We start from the raw sequence: 22378 nt of genomic DNA on the forward strand, positions 1-22378 counted from the left end.
TTAAGAGTTGATCTCTGCAACTTTTGTAGTACAGTTGGTGCGGCACTTTGGATGAGAGTGGACCCATAGGCACATACATTTGGGTGCTTGACCCCCAATTATTGGAACTGTTTGGGAAAGATTAGGATGTGTGGCCTTGTTGGAGTTGGTGTGCCAGTGGAGGTGGGCTTTGAAGATCCAAAACCCAAAAGCATTCCCCGTTAGTGCCCTCTCTGCCTCATGCTTATGGACAGGGCTGGGAGCGCTCAGCTACTGCTTCAGCACCATGCCTGCCTGTCTGCCTGTCTGCCATGCCCTGTCTTGATGATCATACACTCTAACCCTTTGGAAACATGAACCCCAAGAAACTCTCTCTTTTATAAGTTCCTTGATCCAAGGTATCTTGTCACAGCAATAAAAAAGTAGATAAGCCAGCCAGGGAGTATGAAGTCCTTTTCATTGAGACTGAGAGTGGAGGTGGGGTTCTGGATGTGATATTGAGGAAGTGTTGGTTTTAACTCTTAGTAATTAAGTTATTCATCTCTTGGGCACTCACTGTAGAAGGACTATATTTTTTCCTTCTTAGTTGGTATTTTTGTACATTTTGTCTTTATTTTTATTTTTTGTTTGAGACCTGTCTCAAGTATCGGAGGCTAGCTTGGACCTCACTTAGTGGCTAAGAATGACCTTGAACTACTGATCCTCTTGCCTGTACCTCTCAGGAGCTTGAATTACCAGTATGCATTGCCATACTGGCTAAGTGTCCAATCCAGCAGGCTTGTCCGTCCATACTTGGAGTGAGGATTAAGGAAAAGAAATAGATGAGAAACAGAAGACAGAGTCAGAAGGGCATCCAGTAAGTACTGTGAACAGCCCCTAGTTTATTACTCAGAGTTCTTACATTCCCCAATCACAAGGGAGAAGGAAAAAGACTTCGTTATCAAGATACAAAGAGCAAACAAATATAATTACCTCCTTAATACCCCAAACATCAAGTAGCCACACCCTAAGTCAAAACATCCTGTTGACTGGCCTTTGAAGAGTAAGGCATCCAATAGCTGTACCTTGTCAGGCGCCTTATTTAGCCTTGAAGGAGCAAGAATAGGTCTGAACTGTCTGACCTTTCCTCAAGATGGACCTGTTTTACTCTTATGGACCTCTACAGCTTAGTTATCAATTTTTAAAGTCCTTGGTGTATAATGTCTCCCTTTATCAGAGATATATTATATGGTACTTCTCCCATTTTTTCAGGATACCTATTTTATTAGAAAATAATTGGGTTTCTAAAAGAGATGGATCTTAAATTTAGTGAAATTAATAGAAGTGTCTTTAGCTAAGAGAGTCAAAAACTCGAGTCAGTTTTGACAATCACTTGTCAGTGTAGAGGTTTGAAGATCATAGGAGCTATGAAAAACTCTGTATAATGGGCCAAACTTGACAAACTTTAATATCTGTCCATTAAGATAAGAAGCGCAGTCACTGCATGATTAATCAGGAATGCCCCAAGTAGAAATAATTTCTTCTAACAGTTGTTTTTTCCTACTGCTAATGTATTGCCTTTTTGTAAGAGTAAACTTCAGTGGGAAACGATGCAAAACTATTATTGACTCATTTATGTCCCGGCTCTACAGGCATAAGGGGCAAAGCACAGAGTCCTTGTTCTCGGAGCCTTTCCATTGCTGTTCTGCTGATGCAAAGCTTACTGTTGTGAGCAGAAAGTTAGATATTACATGTAATCTGCATCTAATGTGGACTCAAAAGAATTTTTAATAACTTTTCATTATAGTGAACTTAATCATTTACACATTCTCTCTCTCTTTTACCTGTCACAAATCTTACAATATATGCTAGCCTTCTAATTTTGGCTTCACCTTTTCTATTTTTGGAAAACCTTTGACTTTAGGACAAAGGTCTTGTTTCAGTAGATAAAATTCTTTCTTAAAAGAATTGCCTTTTCCTTTAACCTCCTTTATCAAAATATATAGTCCATAACTATAATTTTTATATCTTATTTTCATGCTTTGTAGTTTCTGTTTTTATAAAATTTAAAAACATTTTTTTCTTAATAAAATTAATCTTTATGTTATCAATGAAAACTCAAGTAACTGCATCTGAAACATAGCCAGAAAATGTTGAGAATCCTAGGGAAATTATTTTGCTTTTACTTGCAAACTTGATAAAGATTTAACAGGCACTCAGAAATATCCCTTGTTAAAGAGCATTTACTTCTTGGAGCCCACAAGGCAAGAGACAGATGGCAGGGCAGAAGTCTGACATCTCTGCCTCATTCTGTGCCTGTCTGTGTACAACCGTGTTAGTCACTCAAAAGTATCCATCCATCTAACCCATTTCAAACCCTCTTCAAAACTGAAGGCTCAAATGAGTGATTGTCCTAAATCTTCAGTCACTGTGGAATCTAAGCACAAGATGGCCACCTAAAACAAATAATCCTTCATTTGAAGACAGCAGCAGTCATCTCCCGGCAACAGCTTGTCTCCTCAAATACTATAGGACTTAAGTCCTCAGGAGGCAAAGGTAAGTGGATCTCTGAGTTAAAGGTCAGTCAGAGCTACATAAGGAGGCCCAGTCCCTCACCCCCCAAAAAACATGAGCCAGCAAGATTTCTCAGTCAGTAAAGCTTGGTGGTCCAGATTCTATCCCTAGGACCCACATGCAGAAGGATAGCACTAACTCCCGCAAGTTGTCCTCTGACCTTCACGATTGCTCTGTGGTTCATGTGCACACTCTCACACGTATACATGTATATAAAATAAATAAAAACTTAAAAAAAAAACTTGACTGAGATTGTTAAATTGTATGTCTCTCACACCTCTTATCTGGTGGTTTTTGTATTATTTTGTTCTATTTACATTTATTTGTTTATTTTGTTTTTTGTTTGAGACAGCTAACTATGTACTACTGGCTGTCCTAGGACTCACTGTGTAGACCAGGCTGGCCTGAAACTCACAGAGATCCCTCTGCCTCTACCTCTCAAGTGCTGGGATTAAAGGTGTGCGCCACTACACCCAGCTTCTGTTTAAATTTAGAGCTCTTGTCTGTACCCTCAAAATGGCCTTGAGGTTGCTGGGCCTTGTTGTCAATTCCTCAGTGTAGGTACACTGAGTACCTTCTCTTTCTTGCCCTATGGCATTATTTCTATCTTTTGTTAGCATGTGGGGACAGGTGACCAAGCCTAAGAAGAGGATATTTGAAATTCCTGTTAACAGTATGAACAGAAAAGAGTATGGAGTGCATTCACATGAATGCTTGCTTCCTTAATTACATCCTTTCTTGGCAGGAGTTTTATCATGAAAACATATCATATGACATTTATCCACAGGTAGTGGTCAGAAGCACCACACTGATAGACCAAGGTGATATAAACTTTATATTAAAAGTTAAAACGATTTAAAAAGAAGTGATGATTCAGGTTTATAAAGGGCAGTAAGTTAAGATCTCTAAAAGTTTTTCTTATAGTTGTCAGTCTTAAGTAAAACCCTCTAAATTAACACAGATTAACATCTAACAGGAAAAAAAAACATTTTGTAAACTCAAGAGCTGTCATGAGGACTGAAATTACCTGACAAGCGTGAAAAGGAAACACGGAACAAGAAGCAAACCCACTTAGGAGTTTATTAAAGGGGGCGTGCACAGGCCTGGGAAGTCAGTGTGCAGAGAGAGAGAGAGAGAGAGAGAGAGAGAGAGAGAGAGAGAGAGAGAGAGAGAGAGGCGCGCTTCAAAAACTTTAACTTCTTGTTTTTAACCATCTTTTTTGTGACAGTTTCTAAAATTCTCTTTCATATTTTGTAAGATAGCATCATCATTTCTCACATGTTTTAAAATTCTTTAATCTGCCCATTTCTAATCCTTAGTTTTATTGCCTAGGACTTTTAGTTAAATGTACAGTTTTTTTTGCATCAATATCAGTTGTTTGCCATTAAAAAAAAATGTAGATTAAATGTCCAGAATTGTCTACCATAAGGCTAGCTTTACTACCAGACACTTTTTCCTTCAAGTTTCAGTTCCCCATAGATTTTTTTCTTTCTTAAAACCTGTAGCCTTCTATTATAGCTGGTAGGATGTGTGTTTTGGATCAGATATATGCTGCATTAATGGGAATAGTCTTACTCCAAAGTTACCCCTCTCACTGTGTCTCATGTTTATCCTGTATGAGGAATGTGAGGGACTTGAAATGGTAAAAGTAAAATTCTGCAGATCCTCAAGTGGCTGCAGCGGGCAGCGGGTCCCAAGACCATGCTGCAGGTCCCCGAAGTTGCAGCAGGCAGTGGGTCCTAACAGCAGCCAGTCCCAGGCAGGGACAGCGCGGTTCCTCAAGTGGCTGCAGTGGGCCTTGAGGGGCAGTGAGCCCCAGGCAGGGAGCTGCATGGTGAGTGAGAGACTGACAGGGCAGCCAGTCCCGTGAGGAGAGACAGACAGATGGGCATGCCTTAAGACCACACCACAGGTCTCCGAAGGTGGCTGGTCCCAGGCAGGGAGCCACATGCCAGATGAGAGACAGACAGATAGGCACACTATGAAGAGTGATATTGGATATTTATTTAGTGGGGGAGAGAGAGAGAGAGAGAAAGGGGAAGGAGAGGAGCTGTAGCAGCTACTTCTCTGGGACAGAGACAGAAAAGGGAGGGACTCAGGCGGGAAGCTGAAGGTCAGCTTGCCTTGGTGGAAGTGGGGAGGGAGTGGGCATGGCTTGTCTCTTAAAGGGACAGGACAGATCATTACATTCACATTTCTTTTTTGTAATAAAAAGGCAGGAAGTTAGACACCACAGGTTAAAGGAATTGGGGCAGCAGATTCTCAATACTGCTTCCTGCTTATTTGTGGGCATCATCTTTGGGGAGGGGAACCTGAGAAGGCTGGGTGCTGGTCATATCCTAGCATAGCTGATCTCTTTGCTTTTGTCTGGTGTTTGTGGTATGGAAATGTCTGGTGTCTCTTATCCTGTTTAAGGTATTGGCAGAACAGAGGACAAAGTGAAGGGAAAAAAAATTTTAGGACCAGAGAATTGAGAGAGGTGTATCTGACTTGTTTAAGGTGGATTCTTCAATTTGGCTCTCTGGAACTCACAAGAATTCTTTGGGTTTGTAAAAAGAGAAGTTTTAGACATACGCATTATATAAACAGTAGCATATTTATGTCAGAATGACTGTGACAGATTTTTTTGTACAATGAAAAGTATCTCTAAGACTTTGAAAGGCAATGTGAGAGAGAAATTTGATAACTTGTCTTTGTCTTCACACCTTTATAACTTGCAGGTCTTATATTTTATTGAAATTTGTTTGGTGAGGTTGTCTTTTAAACTGACAAAAATCTCAGCTGTCAAACTTCATCAGAGATCTTTGAGAAGGGTGAAATTTACTTGAATTACTGATTTAAAAAATGACAGAGAACTTAATTGTTTGGCACCTAGAGCTAATCCTCAGGGTCCTCCCTGGTCACTCAAGGTCATATTTGCCTTTTACTGTTTAGTGGAGGGCCTGCCAGGCTCCAGAAGATCCTGTGAGCTAAGAAATCTGTAGTAAGACAAGCCTACCTTGACCTGAGCAGCTAAGCTGTTGATTCCAGTGATTCTGTCCACATCTAGAGACCTTCAGTTTAGATGAAATGCAGTTTTGCCCAGTGGTCAGTGCTTGGTAGTTGAAGCAAATTGTGATGGATGTTGTTCTGTGCCCATTTGTCTTCTGTCTTCTTTGGAGGAAGTAGAGTGCTGCTAAGAGCCAACCTGTCTCTTTTTGTTATAAAAAAGTCTTTTAATAATTAAATATTTAAATGCCATATTCCCCAGATCTCTGAGTGGTTGAGGGCTGTTTATCAGGTATAACTATAGTATATAATCAGCTTTGAGAGCTGGGTCCAAGCTTGACTATACTGGCTCTCAACTTGACAAGTAAGATTTACACTCATAAAAAGACAGAAAGAGGAAAAAACCACTTGCAGTAGATGGTTAACAGCAGAACTGACAATAGTAGAGAACAGCTTAAAATATTTCAGATCATAGTTGGATTACATATATAGTATTTTTTTGTAAGAGACTTAAAAGTACATGCCAATTTAAAACATGAGACTTACTGCTTTGTAGTCTGAAATGAGATGTAATGAGCAATTACAACATTTAACAGTAAACATAGATGCATTTGAGTTACATGTATGAACACACATACAGAGTGAACAGGAATTGGGCGAAGTGGATGCTCTTGGTGGGCCCTACCAAAGGCATGCCACTGCACAAAATATAAAAGTAACCGAGTCATCAAGAGGAATTTAGAGACAAAAAACATAAGTAAACTGGAGGACCAGGCAGGGTATACCTCAGTAAAGGTGGTGGAACTTGGTCACCTGTCCTGGCTCTCAGCCAAGATGGCAGTGAAATCACCTGACCTCAGCCAGGATGGTGGCAAGGTCACCTGACGTCAGTCAAAATGGCAGCAGTCACGATTTCTAAGCTGCTGGGATTTTAAACTTAATAATAAGAGAGACCTAGAGACATGATCCGCCCTGTCGCTGAGCCTCCATGCCAAAAGCTGCAGCGGACAGAAAAAGGCTGAAAGTCAAACCAGCCACCTTGTGGATCCGACCAATCTTGTTGGCAGCAGTAGTGATGATAGGGACAGTTTGAGGAAGCTTCTTCCATTTGCCTGTGCACTGACAGTAGTTAGAAAGCTCCTGTAGAATATCAGGATCAAAGGTGCCATAAGGCAGCTCCTTTAAATTGTTATCTAAATTGTAAGGAGGCCATTTGAATAAAGATGGACAAGTGTCGGAATTTGTAAGTAGGGCTTTAAGGCCTGGGGTTTTAGGGCCTCTTAAAGGCATCCCAGGTGGGAGGCTGGATTGATGGTCTTGGATGGCTTGCTAAACTGCGAAAACAGCAACACAACAAGGCCTATAAGGGGACGTCTCCCCTCTTCATCAGCAAACACCGCAGGGCTTGTAGGAGAGTGTCCTCTGCCTACAGGTGGGGTGCTAAAGCCTAACTGACTACAGTCGGGGCGACTTGGAAGCCAGAGAGCCACAGTGAGGACCACTGATGAGTGATCCAAAAGAAAAAAAAAGAAAAAAAGGCAAAAAAAATAAATCTGAGGGACTCTGGGCCCCCAGCTGAATAGACTGTACAGCATGTGCAATGCTGGTGTGGGAGGACTGACTCCAGGTTATCCAGTCACATTTTCAGCTAAGGGAAGCAACCCAGAAATGAATGTCAGCAGAGGGCTCAACTATAGCCATTAGGGCCATAGTTGGGTAGTCCATCCCCCCCCCCCCCATTTCTAGGAACACCAGAAGATTGCCGGGAGCTCAACAGTCAATTCCTCAGGTTCAGAGAAACTGTTAAGCTGACCAAAAATGGGGGAAAACTCAGTAATTGAAGCCAGTGGTGTGCGTAGAAATTTCACTCAGGCAGATGGAATGGAGAGCTGTTGTGAAAAAGCCTGATTCCCAAGCCCAGGGTTCCACACGTCCTTAGCCGGCCCACCCGCCGGCCAGAGGGAATGTGGAGAGCTTGGCCTAGTCACAGCACCAATGTAATGGTAAAAGGAAAATGCTGTGGGTCCCGAGACTATGCTGCAAGTCCCTGAAGTGGTTGCGGGCAGCGGGCAGCAGGTCCCGAGAGCAGCCAGACCCAGGCAAGGATGGCATAGTTCCCCTAGTGGTTGCAGTGGGCCACGAGGGGCAGTGAGTCCCAGGCAGGAATCCATAGCCCCAGCAGGTGAGAGACAGAGACAGATAGGCACACCATGCAGAGTGAGGTTGGATATTTATTTAGTGGGTTATTGAGGGACTAGGGAAGAAAGGAGAAGAGCAGAGAGAGAGAGAAACAAGTGGGTAAGGAGGAGAAGGGAGAGACAGAAGCTGCCTCTTCAAGAGGGAGATGGAAAAGAAGAGACTCTGACTGCAAGCAGGAAGGAAGACCTGCCTGCCTCAGCAGATGGGGGGAGTGAGTGGACGGGGCTGGTCTCTTAAAGGGACAGGACAGACCATTGCCACACTGGGTGGATACCCTATGTATGTACCCTACATATGATAGCCTATGACAACTTATCATACTTTGGGGTTGGAAGCAATTTGATATATTATCACAGACTGTCATTGAAACCATTGCATGACCTGAGGAGTTTCCCCTGTCTCCTCCCCCTATCAGAGTCTTTATGTTCAGGCAGCTGTAGAACTTCTAAATTAAAAGAAGCAAGGTTTCAATAAGAGCCACAGAACTAGACATGGGGGAAGGCAGCAGAAAAGGGCTGAATGCTAGGTATAAATGTTTAGACCAAATGCTCTGAGAACAGTAAGAAGGTAGCCAACAGCCAGTTCAGAATCAACCAGCGACCATGACCTGCAAAAGAGGGGAGGGCCTGAGCACCAGAAAGAACGCATAGTACCACTGAAAGAGCCAGCGCAAATATGTGGGCGCAAAGGGCAAGGCAACATTTCAAGTGAGCATGGATCATCCTTTGGCCCATATTTGACTTTAAAATGCAACACAGCACAGCTCTTGGCTCAAATAGAGTAGGACAGTATATTCTGAGTGAGACTCGAGTAACTGTGCCCTTAGTAAAATGTGCCAACATAAACTTGGTCACATGAACTACTTACAGCTATGCAACAAAAGTCATAAAGTGCATGCCAGATACATTGAGAACAGTGGAGATGGGTCTCAGCAAAGCAGGTAAAACTGCTGTAGGTTTCAGATGTTATCTGATGGTGTGCTTGGATTTGGTGCCAGTAAAAGCTAGTGGTCTGCTAACACATTCCAAAGGTTTCGCCTGAGAGTTGACCAGATAGTAGATTAGACACAGACAACAAGTAACTATAAAGGGAGCAAAGGTTGCCCAAGATCATTTTTGCTCTGAATCTACATTTCAGCTGTCCATAGTCAGGAAGTTCTGATCAGCCAGTCAGCCTTGTAAAATCTTTAATACATGTATAGCTTTTTTTTCTGGGAACTCCAGTTCATATTACTTCATGCTTATGCTATAGCTAAGATGGAGAAACATACTGTTCATTTATTTTTATAACTCATACTTTGTGTAGATGAACTGAGTTTGTTGAATGAGTTCTTTGTTGATGAACCCTTTATATTATTTTTCAGTCTTGGTACTACAAATGGTTTTGATTACCTTGTACATTTTGTAGGACAGAGTCCTACCAAATGGCTTTCACAATCCAAAAGGAATATACATGGAGTTTTGCTAAATGCCCTCAGGTTCACCTTTCTAGAGAAGATGCTGTGTGCAAACTCTCACTGGTGTTGTGTAGACTGCTCCCCTATAGCTGTACCAGTGGAGCACATTGTCACACTTTTTGGGTTTCACTGGTTTAGGTAAGAGATAGATCTCATTGCAGTTTTAAGTGTATTTCTCTTATGAGAAAAATTGAGCCTCTTTTTATATGTTTAAGGGCCATTTGCATCTTTTTATTTTTTTAAACTGCTTTCTCTTGTGAGTCTTCCAGATGAATAGGCTAGCTTTTAGAAGACCTGGGGGAGCAGTAAACATGAGCTGGTGTTAGAGTGGTGTTCAGCATTCCAAGAGCTTGGGCTCCCTTCTCAAGACCTTCTGGTGCTTAGGAAGATGTGTGCTGCCCTAAGCCCCTCTCCTTCCTCATCATTGGCTGTCCTCTCTTCGTGCTCCTTGAGAGGTACCAACTAGAGCGTGGAGCCAGGTTCTGAATTCAGGTATCTTTAAACTGTTTAAATCATGGAGCAGAGCTCTCCCGTTGGCTTTAGACCTATGATTACCTCTGCATCTGCCAGCACAGGGCCAGGAAGACCAGTGGCTCTGTGTTGCAGTTCCTAGTAAGCGGTTGGTTGCCCTGAGTAAGCCAAAAGTACAGGGCTGCTGCTGAAGCTCTGGGACCCTCATGCCTCCCTGCTACCACCCCTGGTCTGTGATCTATAAACGGGGCACTGACATTGTGTTCATCTGCTGCTCTTCGCATTACCACTGAGAGAACCGCGCTTCCCACCTCCACATATGTTAAGGGCCATTTGCATTTCTCTTTTACTTTTTAAATAGCTTTCTCTTATGAGTCTATCCAACTTCTTCTATTGGTAGAACCAGAAGTTAGGCTGGTAAAGGGAGTTTGAGAGCTACAGTTGGCAAGGTTCAGACACGGGCTAGGCAAGGAGCTGAGAACAGATGAGTGGCACAGAAGCCACACAACAGCCTCCTCCTACAGGCTGTCTGCCATCTGACTAAAGGTGTATGGTAGACACCTTGACAACAGTAGAAACTCTCAGGTTGGGGAATGACAGACAGACTGTGAAAGGGTAGGTGTTTAGCTGAGAAGTGAAGGACGCTCAACACATTTTCTTTCCGGTAAGATAATGGCTTTGGGAAGGATAAATGATTTTTTTAATGAAATGTTTATTTATTTATTATGTATACAGTGTTCTACCCACATGTATTCCTGCAGGCCAGAAGAGGGTACCAGATCTCATTACAGATAGTTGTGAGCCACCATGTGGTTGCTGGGAATTGAACTCAGGACCCTTGGAAGAGCAGTCAGTGCTCTTAACCACTGAGCCATCTCTCCCCAGCCCTGGTGTTTTGAGTTAGATCTTGAATGGAATACATTTTATTGAGCATAACATGCTAATTTATCTAGGAATAAAAGGTAGGTAGCATAAAACCCAGCAGTGGTGGCACATACCTTTAATCCCAGCTCTTGGGAGGCAGAAGCAGGCAGATCTCTTCTTTGAGATGGAGGCCAGCCTTGTCTACAGATTGAGAGTTCCAGGACAGAGAAGGCTACACAGAGAAATACACAGAGAAACTGTGTTTCACAAAACAAAACAAAAAGTAGGTAACATGTATTTTCCTCCAAGGAGCTGGCTGCAGGCAGTAGAGTAGGTGGACTGTGGCTGTGGCTCATTTAAAAGTGCTCTGAGATTGTAACAGTGTTTGAAATGTGTACATTTTTAGGAAAAGCAAACAGTTGGAAATCAGGCCACAAATGGTCTTTGCGTCCATTAAACTAGGGATATATAATAACTTGTGTGCTTCATAACTTTGTTTAGAAAAATGTGTCCTCAAGCTACAGAGAAACCCTGTCTCGAAAAACCAAAAAAAAAAAAAGAAAGAAAGAAAGAAAGAAAGAAAGAAAGAAAGAAAGAAAGAAAGAAAGAAAGAAAAATGTGTCCTCTGACACAGAAACACAGATCCGGTCCTGGGGAAGTTCATGAGCATATGAAGATGAGAGTGTGACTAGGAGCTGCCATCAGGCTTCGGGGGGGGGGGTGGACGCGGGGGGGCGACCTTGGGGCTTTAATGAATGTAGTTTGCTAGGATGGCGCCGATAAGTTTCCACTGTGGCATACCAGGGGACTGTTCCTTCTCAGACCAATTCCTCAAACTGGATATGAAGACTATTTCTGTCAGTGAAACTTAACTGTTGAACTATGGAAACCACTTGACATTAAGTAGACACTTATTAAGAGTCTGCCAAGTATTATTTTAGACTCTCGGGAAAGGAGACACAGGTGTAGTTTCTGCCTGGGAGGATCACATATGCTAATAGAGGAGAATGACTTAAACTGGGCAGGCAACAGCACAGGAAGCAGGTGGAGCAGGAACAGTGAACTGAAGAGGAGCCGCAGCCTGTGCTGAGGGCATGAGGTTAGAAGAGCCCCGGGTGCAGGACATGGACCAGGCCAGACCTTATAGAGCAGAAGGGAAGTCAGAAGAAGCTCAGGAGAGTCACCAGGGCTCAGCATGTGCTGGTAACATGTTTCTGTGTGAAAGTGGTTATGTCATAAACCAGAGCATTTGCAGATGCACTGGTGAGGACACGATGTAGGTGTGATACAGTGAAGTAGGATAGACTCCCGTGGATTGTAGATGCTCTCTGGTGGGTTTTGGAGCTTTGGGGAGGCTGAAAGCTCACACATTCCAAAGGTCTTATGTGAAATTAAAAGGTTGTTAGGTCAGACACTGAAGTAAGAAAAGAAAATGAATGAATGAGGACTGTCCCACTGTGTCTAGAGTTAGTGCTGCATACTAAAGGACGCTCGCTGTTGGTGCAGGAGTAGACTTGTAGGAAGGAGAAGCAGTCATGGGCAAGATGGGGAGAGGAGAAGGAACATACTCACTAAGAGAATGAAGAGCCTAGAGAGGAACCCACATGTGTACAGACAGTTGACTCTTGACCTCTGTGCCAAGTGTATGCACTAGGGAAAGGAGTGCTCTTGTACTGTCTACCTTTGGTTTCAGGATCAGAGAGGACTTATGGGGGTACCAGATTGTTCTCCTTCCTTTTATTTCTGTGCCATTATTTTTAACATAGGTGTATGGGTGATAAAGAGGGATAACACGCGTAAGCAAATGTGATAACAACACCATGGTCATTTGCTCTCTTTGGATGCCCTTGTCCTTCTACATTTGAAGTGAGTCTTGGTTTATTGATCACCATGCCAAGGATATGGAATGTGAAAGAAGAGCCCTTCAGCAGACAGGGCTGGGGAAACTGCAAGTACAAGCAATGTAGGAGTGCATTCAGTAAAATAAAATATTTCTGTTTTAACTTTGATTCATTCTAGTTATCATTAGAACTGAATATCTTTTTTGCTTCTTGCCCCCTTAAAGATTTTAATTTTTAATAATTATGTATAAATTTTTGTGTGAATGTGGGTTCAGAAGAGGGCATCAGATCCCTTGAAACTGAAGTTACAGGTAGTTGCGATCTGCCAGATGTGGGTGCTATAAACTAAACCTGCCAGATGTGGATACTATAAACCAGACCCACAGCCTCTGCAAGTACAGCAAAAACTCTTTTTCTTTCTTTCTTTTTGTTTCCCTCCCTCCCTCCCTCCCTCCCTCCCTCCCTCCCTTCCTCCTTCCCTTCCTCCCTCCCCTTTTCTCTGTGTAGCCCTGGCTGTCCTGGAACTCACTCTGTAAATCAGACTGGCCTTTATTTCACAGAGATCCACCTGCTTCTGCCTCCCAAATGCTGGGATTAAAGGCCTGCACCACCACCCCCTGTCTAGAACGATGAACTCTTAATTCAACGCACCCAGACAGCCCTGTGCAAGTCTTCAGGCTTCCTTCTGAACCTGCACCAGCCACGTCCTCCGTCATCTGCACTGCTCTTAGCATTATCTTCTAGGTTCCCACAGCAGCTCGGACGCTCTGAGCACCCAGCGACTCTTGCAGCCTAAAGTTCTAAACAACTCCACCATCCTCCCAACACCATGGTCAAGTTCATTACAGCAATACCCTGTGAACCTGGTACCAAGTTCTGCCTAGTTAGGGTTTCAACTGTAATCAATCACCATTGCTTAAAAACAAACAAAATTTTAGGAGGAATGTGTTTATTTTGGCTTGCAGTTCTTTATCCCGGGCCATCATTGAAGGAAGTAAGATCAGGAACTCAAACAGGACAGAAATCTGGAGGCAGAAGCTGAAGCCATGGGAGGGTATGGAGGTTGTTTCCTGCTGAATTGATCTCTTGTCTGCTTTCTTCTTCTTCTTCCTCTTCTTTGTCGTCCTTGTTTTCATTCTTCATTGTCATTGTCTTTGTCTTCATCTTCTTCGTCTTCATCTTCTTCATCCTCCTCCCTCATCTCTCCTCCTTCCTCCTCCTCCCTCATCTCTCCTCCTCCCTCCTCCTCCCTCATCTCTCCTCCTCCCTCCTCCTCCCCCCTCATCTCTCCTCCTTCCTCCTCCTTCCTCCTCCTCCCTCATCTCTCCTCCTCCCTCCTCCTCATCTCTCCTCCTTCCTCCTCCTCCCTCCTCCTCCCTCATCTCTCCTCCTTCCTCCTCTTCCCTCATCTCTCCTCCTTCCTCCTCCTCCCTCATCTCTCCTCCTTCCTCCTCCTTTTTTTGTCCTTTTGCTTGTTTGTTTGTTTGTTTGTTTTGAGACAGAGTTACTTTGTGTAACAGCCCTGTCTGTCCTACAACTCACTTTGTAGACTAGACTGTAGACCTCGATCTCAGAGAGATCCACCCACTTCTGATTTCTGAGTGGTGGGATTAAAGGCATTTGGCCCCACAGACCAATCTGATGGAGGCAGTGTCTCAATTCAGAGTCCCTCTTCCCAAGTGATTCTAGCTTGTGTGAGGTTGACATAAAATTACCCAGTGAAACCATGGTCTCCTATTTCTACTGTTAGTACTTTACCCCAAAGAAACGTTTCCTCTGTAGAAATGTTCAGTGCAAATTATTTACTGTAACCTAGTAAGGGAAGGGCTACACATTGAACCATAGTAAAGACATAATGGAATGAGTTATGCCACACTCATATGTCAGAATTTCTGTAAAGTCATTTGTAGTGCAGGAAAATACCCACAATATAATGTGAAGTAGAAGAAGGTACCCCCTTTATAGCAAGAGTGATGCTTATATTATAAAATTAAAATATACATCTTAACATGTGCACCTGTACATTTGTTAAGACAGCCATAGAAATAACATGGAGCAAGAGGGTGGCCAACAGAACTGCAGTTCCTCACAGTTCTGGAGATCAGAAGTTCAGACTGTAGTGTCGGCAAACTACAATCCTCTTCTTGAGCATGAAGGTGGCCATCTTTCCCTGTGTCTTTTCTCGGCCTTTTCATCTGTCTGGTCACTTTTTTTTTTTTTTCCTTTTTTGAGACAGGGTTTCTCTGTGGTTTTGGAGCCTATCCTGGAACTAGCTCTTGTAGACCAGGCTGGTCTCGAAATCACAGAGATCCGCCTGCCTCTGCCTCCCGAGTGCTGGGATTAAAGGCGTGTGCCACCACCGCCCGGCCTGTCTGGTCACTTCCACGGTATCTCTTCCTTTCTCACAAGGACACTGGCCATGTGTGATGAGGTTCATCATTTTATCTTAGTCCCATCTTTAAAGGACCTATTTGAGAGCCTCGGCATATGGGTTCCAGGGCAGGTGAAATTTGGAGCGTGAGTTCAAGCTATGGTAATACATAGGAAAGACCAAACTAAGGAGCTTGAAGATGTATGTACAGTTCCTAGTTACTGGACACATGAAGTGTGTTTTTCTTCATTTACATGTTTTCTGTGAACATGTGAAACCTGTTTATATAAATGGGGAGGGCAGAGATTTACATTCCTTCATGTGTGTGTTTGTACATGGCTTTGTATTGTGTGTAATGCTGTGCAGCTATGTATGTGTACACATGTGGGTGCCATATGTCAGTGTGGATATTTGTGATTGCTTGCCTTATTTTGGGGGGCAGGACCTCTCACTGAACTTTGAGCCTGCTTGGCTACCTGGTAAGCTCCAGGGATCCACCTCTTTCTGCCCGCAGCACGCTACCACAGCTAGCTTTTTCATGGGTGCTAGAGATTGTGCTGAGTCCTTAGGTTTGTACCTCCAGCACTTTACCAACTGAACCATCTCCCAGCCCCGTGTGAAACTATTTCCATGTTGCCCTCTTTAGAGGAGAGACATGACCGAATGGCAGACAGGGCTCTTCCTTAGAACTCTAACCATATGGTCCGTTCAGTTGAGAACCGTCCTCTTCATGGTTGAGGGAAAATGCTAGCCTGCAGTATGGTGGCTCATCTTATGATCCTAGAGAATGGGCCCATCGCTGCAGCTGCTGTTTGAGTGTGGACGAGTCTAGACAGTGTGAGGCTGGTGAGGAGTTACAGCGGCTGGGGCCATCACGGAGCTTCTCAGCTTGTTTGTGTTGATCTCCCAGCTTGCTGCATGTTTCCGAGCCCCATGGACTGTGCATGTTCAGTCTGTGCTGTTCAGTGTATGCCGGTGCTGTCTGTATGTCAGGGAACATGCTGTAAATGGGAGGGAGGATTGGGGAGAAAAGATTTCTGGAGTCATTGGAAACTACGGTATCACACACTTACTAACGTGAGGCAGGCTGTATTTTTGTGGGCCACCGGACAATTTAGGATTTGGAGGCTGTGGGAGTGATAGCTTGCTGCAGTAAATGTTTTGGGAAGGGTCTCCACACGACTGAACCCTTACTGCTTCATAATCCTGTGCCACAGGGTGAGGGTGGGTCACTGATTCATGTAAAATGAAGCAGTGGTATGGAAATGGGAGCCTGTTAGGTGAGCCAGGCAGGACACAGCAATCTTTTTGAATTTATTGGCTCATTAATATTGTGAAGATGGGTATGCTTCTTTTATAGCTGCATTAGATACTTGTCTTTCTAAGGACAGGAATCAGTACAGTGCTACAAGAGAGAACGTACTTAAAAATCACAACATTACCTGTGTAAAATTATCATAAAAAGTACCTAGTGCTCAAGCGGCCTGTGACTGCAATTCTGCCCCCATAATGACAGGAAATGGTCGTCAGCGAAGCTGTTTTCCATGAAGCTGTGATGAAGTCAACTAAAATGGTAATAAAGCAGAGTGTGGAAGTGAGGGACTCGAGTGAGCTGTAAAAATGCAGAAGGTGTTAGAATGTTCTCGTTGGCATCTTCCAGAAATGAAATCTGTAAAATAGCAAATAGGAATTGATTGAGATTTCCATTCAGAAATGCTGTCCTTGCAGTGGTCCCACAGTGCAGAGAGGCCAAACGCCTGTCCCTCATCACAGCCCTGACAGGACGGCTGCTACTTGGCTATCGTGATGGGTTTTGGTGACAAGGGCAGTTAGAAAAGCTTGCAACCCCACCTCCTTCCTTCTGACTTGAATCAGCCTCCCTGGGTCCATCTTCATGTTCCCCGTGTTGCTGTGGTGGATTAATGTCCAGTAGATGCCTGTTACACTAAAGAGGAGGTGCCTCTAGTGACCGCTCAGTCGGCTGGGAAATGATAAAACATACATGATCAGAGATGGTTTGTACTACAGCAGCAGCTTCCATGTTGATACTGTATTCAAAATGACAAGTCTGCCCCTTGTCACTGCTGCTGCCACCATAAGGCAAGATGCTAGCTACCGCCTGCCCTCCATAGTGTCAACCGTCTGGTAGTCCATCTCAGAGTTAGCCTATCAGAAGGCACCTTGACTCAAAATAGGGATTTCCATTGCCCATGGGGTGAAGTTTAGAGTCCTCACCCAGGTCCTCACTGTTTGGTGCCAGCATATTTGCCCCATGTGGTACAGGTCCTTGCCTGGCTTTCTATGCTCAGGCCTGGCAGGACTTCTCATCCAGAGACCGTGAGGTCTTCACCCTTTCCATTCTTCTTTATGCTCCCCTTTATGCTCCCCTTCTTACCCGCAGCCATCGCACCTTGTCCCTTCACTCAGGCAGTCTCATTAATTCTCTGTCTGTTTTCCCTTCTCTGGAACAAGTCTTCTCTACCTCTTTTTCTCCTAGTCTGTATTAAGTTTCTTTGGTTTCCTTTTCTTTTCTTTTTTTAAAATAATCTTTTATTTACATATAGTAATTAGTAAAAAGTTAAGACCAAATGTAACTTATATAGAAAAAATATGGAATGCTTTATGAATTTTCTTGTCATCCATGTACAGCAGCCATGCTAATTAGTGTGTGTATCTTTCCAATTTTAGCACATGTACTGCTGGAACAAGCACTGTACTGAGTAGGTTTCTTTGTTTGATGTTCAGAGATCGGAATGTTCCTCTCAGACCACTTTTTTCATTTGTAACTGTGTATTTCTTCACATTGTTTTCAATAGGACAGACGTGGTGGGGTATGAACTGCTCCAGGGGGGCCTGGACTCTAGACAGAATGCCAGGGGGGAAAGAGGGATGAATGGACAGATTCTGAGGACCAGCTCAACCAGATCCCATTTGCCACTCTGCTTTTGAATTTTTCTATAAGCAAGACAGGATCTCCTGAGTTTAGTGAATCTGAGACTAATGAGAACCGGCTGCATCAGTCATGTTGTCTCATAAAACGGTCCTCTCCCTACGCCTTCTGACCTAGAGCAGAAGGGAAACTGCCCCTGTGGCTGTGGGGAGGCTTGTTTGGTTCCTAAGCAAGAATCCAAAGTACAGAGTTGTGTTATTGCAGACCTCAGACCATAGCCTGTGTGTTCCTGTTCTGTGCGAGGTCCTCTCTCCCGCAGTTCTCCTTTGAGCCCTCCTACTCCTGGCCCCTTCTCTGGATAACAGCTCTAGTGTGTTTATTTCTTTAATGTGTGCATTTTTTTCACATGAATAAGGCTAACAGTTGTGGGTGTGTGTTTTGATCTTAAGAGCTGTTTTGTGCTGTGAGTCATCTGTTTCTCGCTTCTCTCATCCCATATGTTAAGGCCTGTACCTCACTGTGTCTCCATAGTCTTATGAGTATGATCTTGTTAGTGAATTTCTGTGTCCCCCTGAGTGCTAGACAACTGACCCCTTGTCCCCCTCCTGAGAGTCCTGCAGGTCATTGTTGTCCTCCCCCCTTTGGTGCACTCACTTCCCTGGAGAGGGCCCTGGTTGGCCCCAGCCTCCCTCCTGCAGGACCCTGTACAAGAGGGAGGGCCTCATTTAGAGAGCAGTCACAGGCTGACCTTGCCCCATGCTTCCTGATGACCTTGCTGCCTGCCTGTGCCAGTTCACACTCCACCACCAACACGTCAAGTGTGTGGCTTTGCCAGTGCACACCCCACACCAGCACATCAAGTGTGTGGCTTTGTGACTGTGCCAGCCATTGTTTTTGTTGAAACTGACACTCTTATTTATAGTCAGTTTCTCCTTACTGCCGCTGCCCCTACCCTAGTGCCAGCTACTGCCGTTTTCATAACCCTCATGGTCTGTCCACTCAGCAGTGGCCTCAAGTCCCCTCTAGGACATTTCACTGCTCTCCCGTCTCCAGCCAAGGTAATCTTCCTGGACAACTCACTGCTTTGTTCAAAGTCCTGCAAAACTCACAAACTTCCTCACCTTTCACCTGTGAAAGCAGTGGCACCTAATGAATCTTACTGTGGTTCTCGGACACATGTTGCCTCAACATGACCAATTTTCAAAATAACTATTAGACCAGCTGGCTAATATCTATTTTAGAATTTTTATACCTGTTTGTTTAAGTAAAATGGACTTATTCTTAACCACCTCTAGGCTGATTGGAAAGCAAAGCTATATTAAGATGCCTTGAATTGCCGAGCGGTGGTGGATCTCTGTGAGTTCAAGGCCAGCCTGATCTACAGAGTGAGTTCCAGTGCAACACAGAGAAACCCTGTCTCAAAAAATAAACAAAAAAGCCTTGCATTGGTTCTTTTGCTTTGTCTGGACAATAAAAATGCACATTTTCTAATTCTTAACCTAGGTGGTCTTCAGCATTTTAGCTATGAACTTGATTTGGTGAGCTGCCTTCCTGCAGGTTTTCTACCAGTACTTGACTAGGTGGGGATTAGCATGTGCCTAAGACCACAATGATCCTGGTGGGAGCTAAGCCACTGTGGGCACAGAGCAGTGGAATAGTGTGTTCTTTTTGTGTGCGCCACTGACAGCTGCCCGGCAAGTTGGTTTCTGTTGTTATCCAGTCATCGTAGCCACAAAAGTTTGGATAGGTACATCGTGTCTACTAGGGCAGTGAGGAACCCCCAGTTCTCTGGCCAGTCCTCCACAGAAACATGCATCTGGGCCTGACTCCTCTCACATCCTTTCCGGATTCTTCCCTGGATTTCTGATTTTTATGGCTCTGGAGGGAAACTGAGTCATTGGAGCTTAAAAATAACAAGATTCCAGAGGGTGAGTTTGGCAAGATTGGAATAATGGGCAGTCCAGGAGCTGGGTTTGGGCTCTGTACATTTGCCAGATGCTGAGACTTAACTCCTGAAGGTAGGTAGGTGACTTCATCACTTAGTTCAACGTTAGTGTCCGCACAGAACAGCTGAGAAAGCTGGGCCGTATGTACCCAGTCCAGTCAATTAAAACCACTCCCATCAGCATTGCATAATTAGTCTCTGGTCTCAGTCTAAGCTAGAACACAGTCGGGATTCATGACATTGCTGCTCTGACATCCCCCATTCTTCTGAGGGCATATTACTTTAAACCGTAATAGTAATTTTCATATCATGTTATTTTTATTTTTCAACTGGCTGAAGACATAGCAAATGCAGCGAATATTATTCTTCAGACAGTAACTGCCTGGCACACACAGCCTACATAATGACAATTAAACTGAGCTCCAGACTGACAAACAAGCTGTAAAGCAGAAAGGCAAAATATCTGTGGAAGATGAGTTATAATAATTTTATATCTGAGTGTTTTACATGTGTGACATTTTGTATAATAAACAGTTAACTGCCTGCTTTTGACATTTCAGAGTTAATGTGAGGGAAGTCACACAACAGACACTGTGGGCATCACCTCCCCGAGTGAAGTGGCAAATGGCTATCAGCCTCCAGGTTTGTGAGGCCCGATTAGTCCTCGCTGCACATCCTGAACCTCTTTGCCACCAGCCGGCAGTTCATTGTCTTTGATAAACAAGATAATTGATATAAATGGAGGTGTTCTTCTCTAAAATGGTTTCCCAATTGCAGGTTTTTCAGGCTGGAGGTATAATTTTCCTTGTGTCCTATTACTGTTAATCTCTAAATGGATAGATTAGTTAATCTGTCTGCCTTCCACAAGAAGACACTGGGTGAGCCACCCCTAACAAAGCCGACAAAACGTTGGGTGAAACTAAGGCACAGGAAAATGATGAATGTTCACGTCGATGATGAAGAACATAGGGACTTCGAGCAGGATGGTTAGAGCTGGGAATGCAAGGAGTATAGCTTAGAGAAAAAGAAGTGGTTCATCCTCTACAGGACGAGGACGGAAGCCCCGTGGTTAGCCAGGTCTACCACGGGGACCCTGGGCACACATAAGGAAATTCAGCAGAGCCATCACGTGCTTGTTTCCTGCTTTGTTAGAATGAGCTAGGCTTTGCAAAGCCCAATTTATATCATAAGTTAGTATTTGGCCTTCTCAACCCTCTATTGGGTAGCTTTCTTTGTGAAGTGTCGAGGATCTAGCCTGCCGAAGAACCTTGCAAGTTTGCACCCAGTTGTGAAATCTATTCTGAAAAACATGCTCGTGTGTGTGTGTGTGTGTGTGTGTGTGTGTGTGTGTGAGAGAGAGAGAGAGAGAGAGAGAGAGAGAGAGAGAGAGAGGAGAGAGAGAGAAATGTGTACATATAAATGCAACAAGGAAGAATGACTGGGAAAGCGAGCGAGTAAGTGCTTGGGAGGGAGTTACATGGAGACTCCGCAACTCCCCATTGTTGGTTTGAAACCATAATGAGCAACCTTTGTGGTGCCTTAATCATTCTAAAATTTAGTTTAAAAATCAGTTTGCACTCTGAGCAAGGAAAGCATAGTAAGATGAGCTGTCTCCCAGGCCCGTCCTGTGTGGTGGGGTTATCACACCACCTTTCAGATCCAGCACGCCACGGGCGCTTTACTGTCCAGTTTAATGTCATCTCTTGGCTGAGCCGTGGGCCTCCTCCCGCCTCCCTCCACTTTTGAAAGGTTAGCCTTTCTTCAGAAGAGTACAGGTTTCCTGCAACATCTGTCAGCTTGGCAACGAGCACACCCCAAGGAAATGATGAACATTTGAAGACCATCTAAATACTGCAGGGACCTTTCCATTCTCTCTCCTCCTTTTCTACTCCGCTCTTCTCCCTCTGTCTTCTCTTAAGGAGAGTGGGACAACCACCTGGCATCTCATGGTTGTACTGATAAATTATAAGCCCACTTACAGCTGTGACTTTTTTAAATGAGTTTTGATTTATTCCTTGTGTTGTGATAGCCCTTGGAACCTTAAAGCAGAACTGGCCTGGAAGGCAGCTGTGGGCAGAAGCTTTTGTTTAACGAAGGACCCTGCTTGGCCCTAGACCGCTTGCACAAAGAAGCTTCCTCACGCTAATGACTCAGATGATCTTGATCTGATTCAGTAGGTCAGAAATTGCTATCCCCAGCAAGTATCGACCAGAAGGAACTGCTTTCTCGGTTATTCTGAAACTGCCAGCTGCATATTACACTAGCAGGTGCTAATAGTTTTTTGCAGGTCAGTAGAATTGTTATTGGCTCTTCCATCCTTTACCCCCTTCCTTGTACAATCACGAGGTGGTTCATGAGCACACAAATCTCCTTGTCTAACACTCAGACCTGAAATGCCAGGCCCACTCACCATTCCATGGGGGAGCCCTGGCTCTTGGTGGCTGGAGAAGGACCACATCAAAGGCTTATTTGTCTGAAACTCAGAATGCTGTGAAAACTGACTTGTGTCTCAGGAGGTTGGGGAAAAGATGGGTAGCTCTCTTTATCACACAGTAGAAAACTGAGTCAGAAATGGTTAAATGACTTTCTTAAGATTGCTCAGAAAACTGGTCTCACTGTCAGGGTTAGTCTGGAGTCCTTGCTGTCCAACCTTTGCCCTATGTAGTGACTCTAGAGCAGAAGATTGGGAGTGGGGGCATCTCTGCCTCAGGCCTAAAGAATGGAGACATGAGGGCTAGAATGCAGAGCCACAAGCTTCCTGACGGGTGTGAGAGTATTTAGGATGTTCTTTTAAAATGCTGTGCCTATTAATTAGAACAGG

At 44.1% G+C, this 22378-nt stretch overlaps 1 protein-coding gene and 1 non-coding gene across 2 annotated transcripts in view; one reads left to right on the plus strand and one right to left on the minus strand.

The window, feature by feature from the left end:
* Positions 1 to 22378, plus strand: part of Btbd9 (BTB domain containing 9) — a 365934-nt gene that overhangs the window by 244486 nt on the left and 99070 nt on the right. The window lies entirely within an intron of this gene.
* Positions 17327 to 17434, minus strand: LOC130862475 (U6 spliceosomal RNA). The gene has a single exon (XR_009055648.1). It is a non-coding gene; the product is annotated as a U6 spliceosomal RNA (small nuclear RNA).

The sequence above is a fragment of the Chionomys nivalis genome, chromosome 19, assembly GCF_950005125.1.
Source record: "Chionomys nivalis chromosome 19, mChiNiv1.1, whole genome shotgun sequence".
In the NCBI taxonomy this organism is placed as follows: domain Eukaryota; kingdom Metazoa; phylum Chordata; class Mammalia; order Rodentia; family Cricetidae; genus Chionomys; species Chionomys nivalis.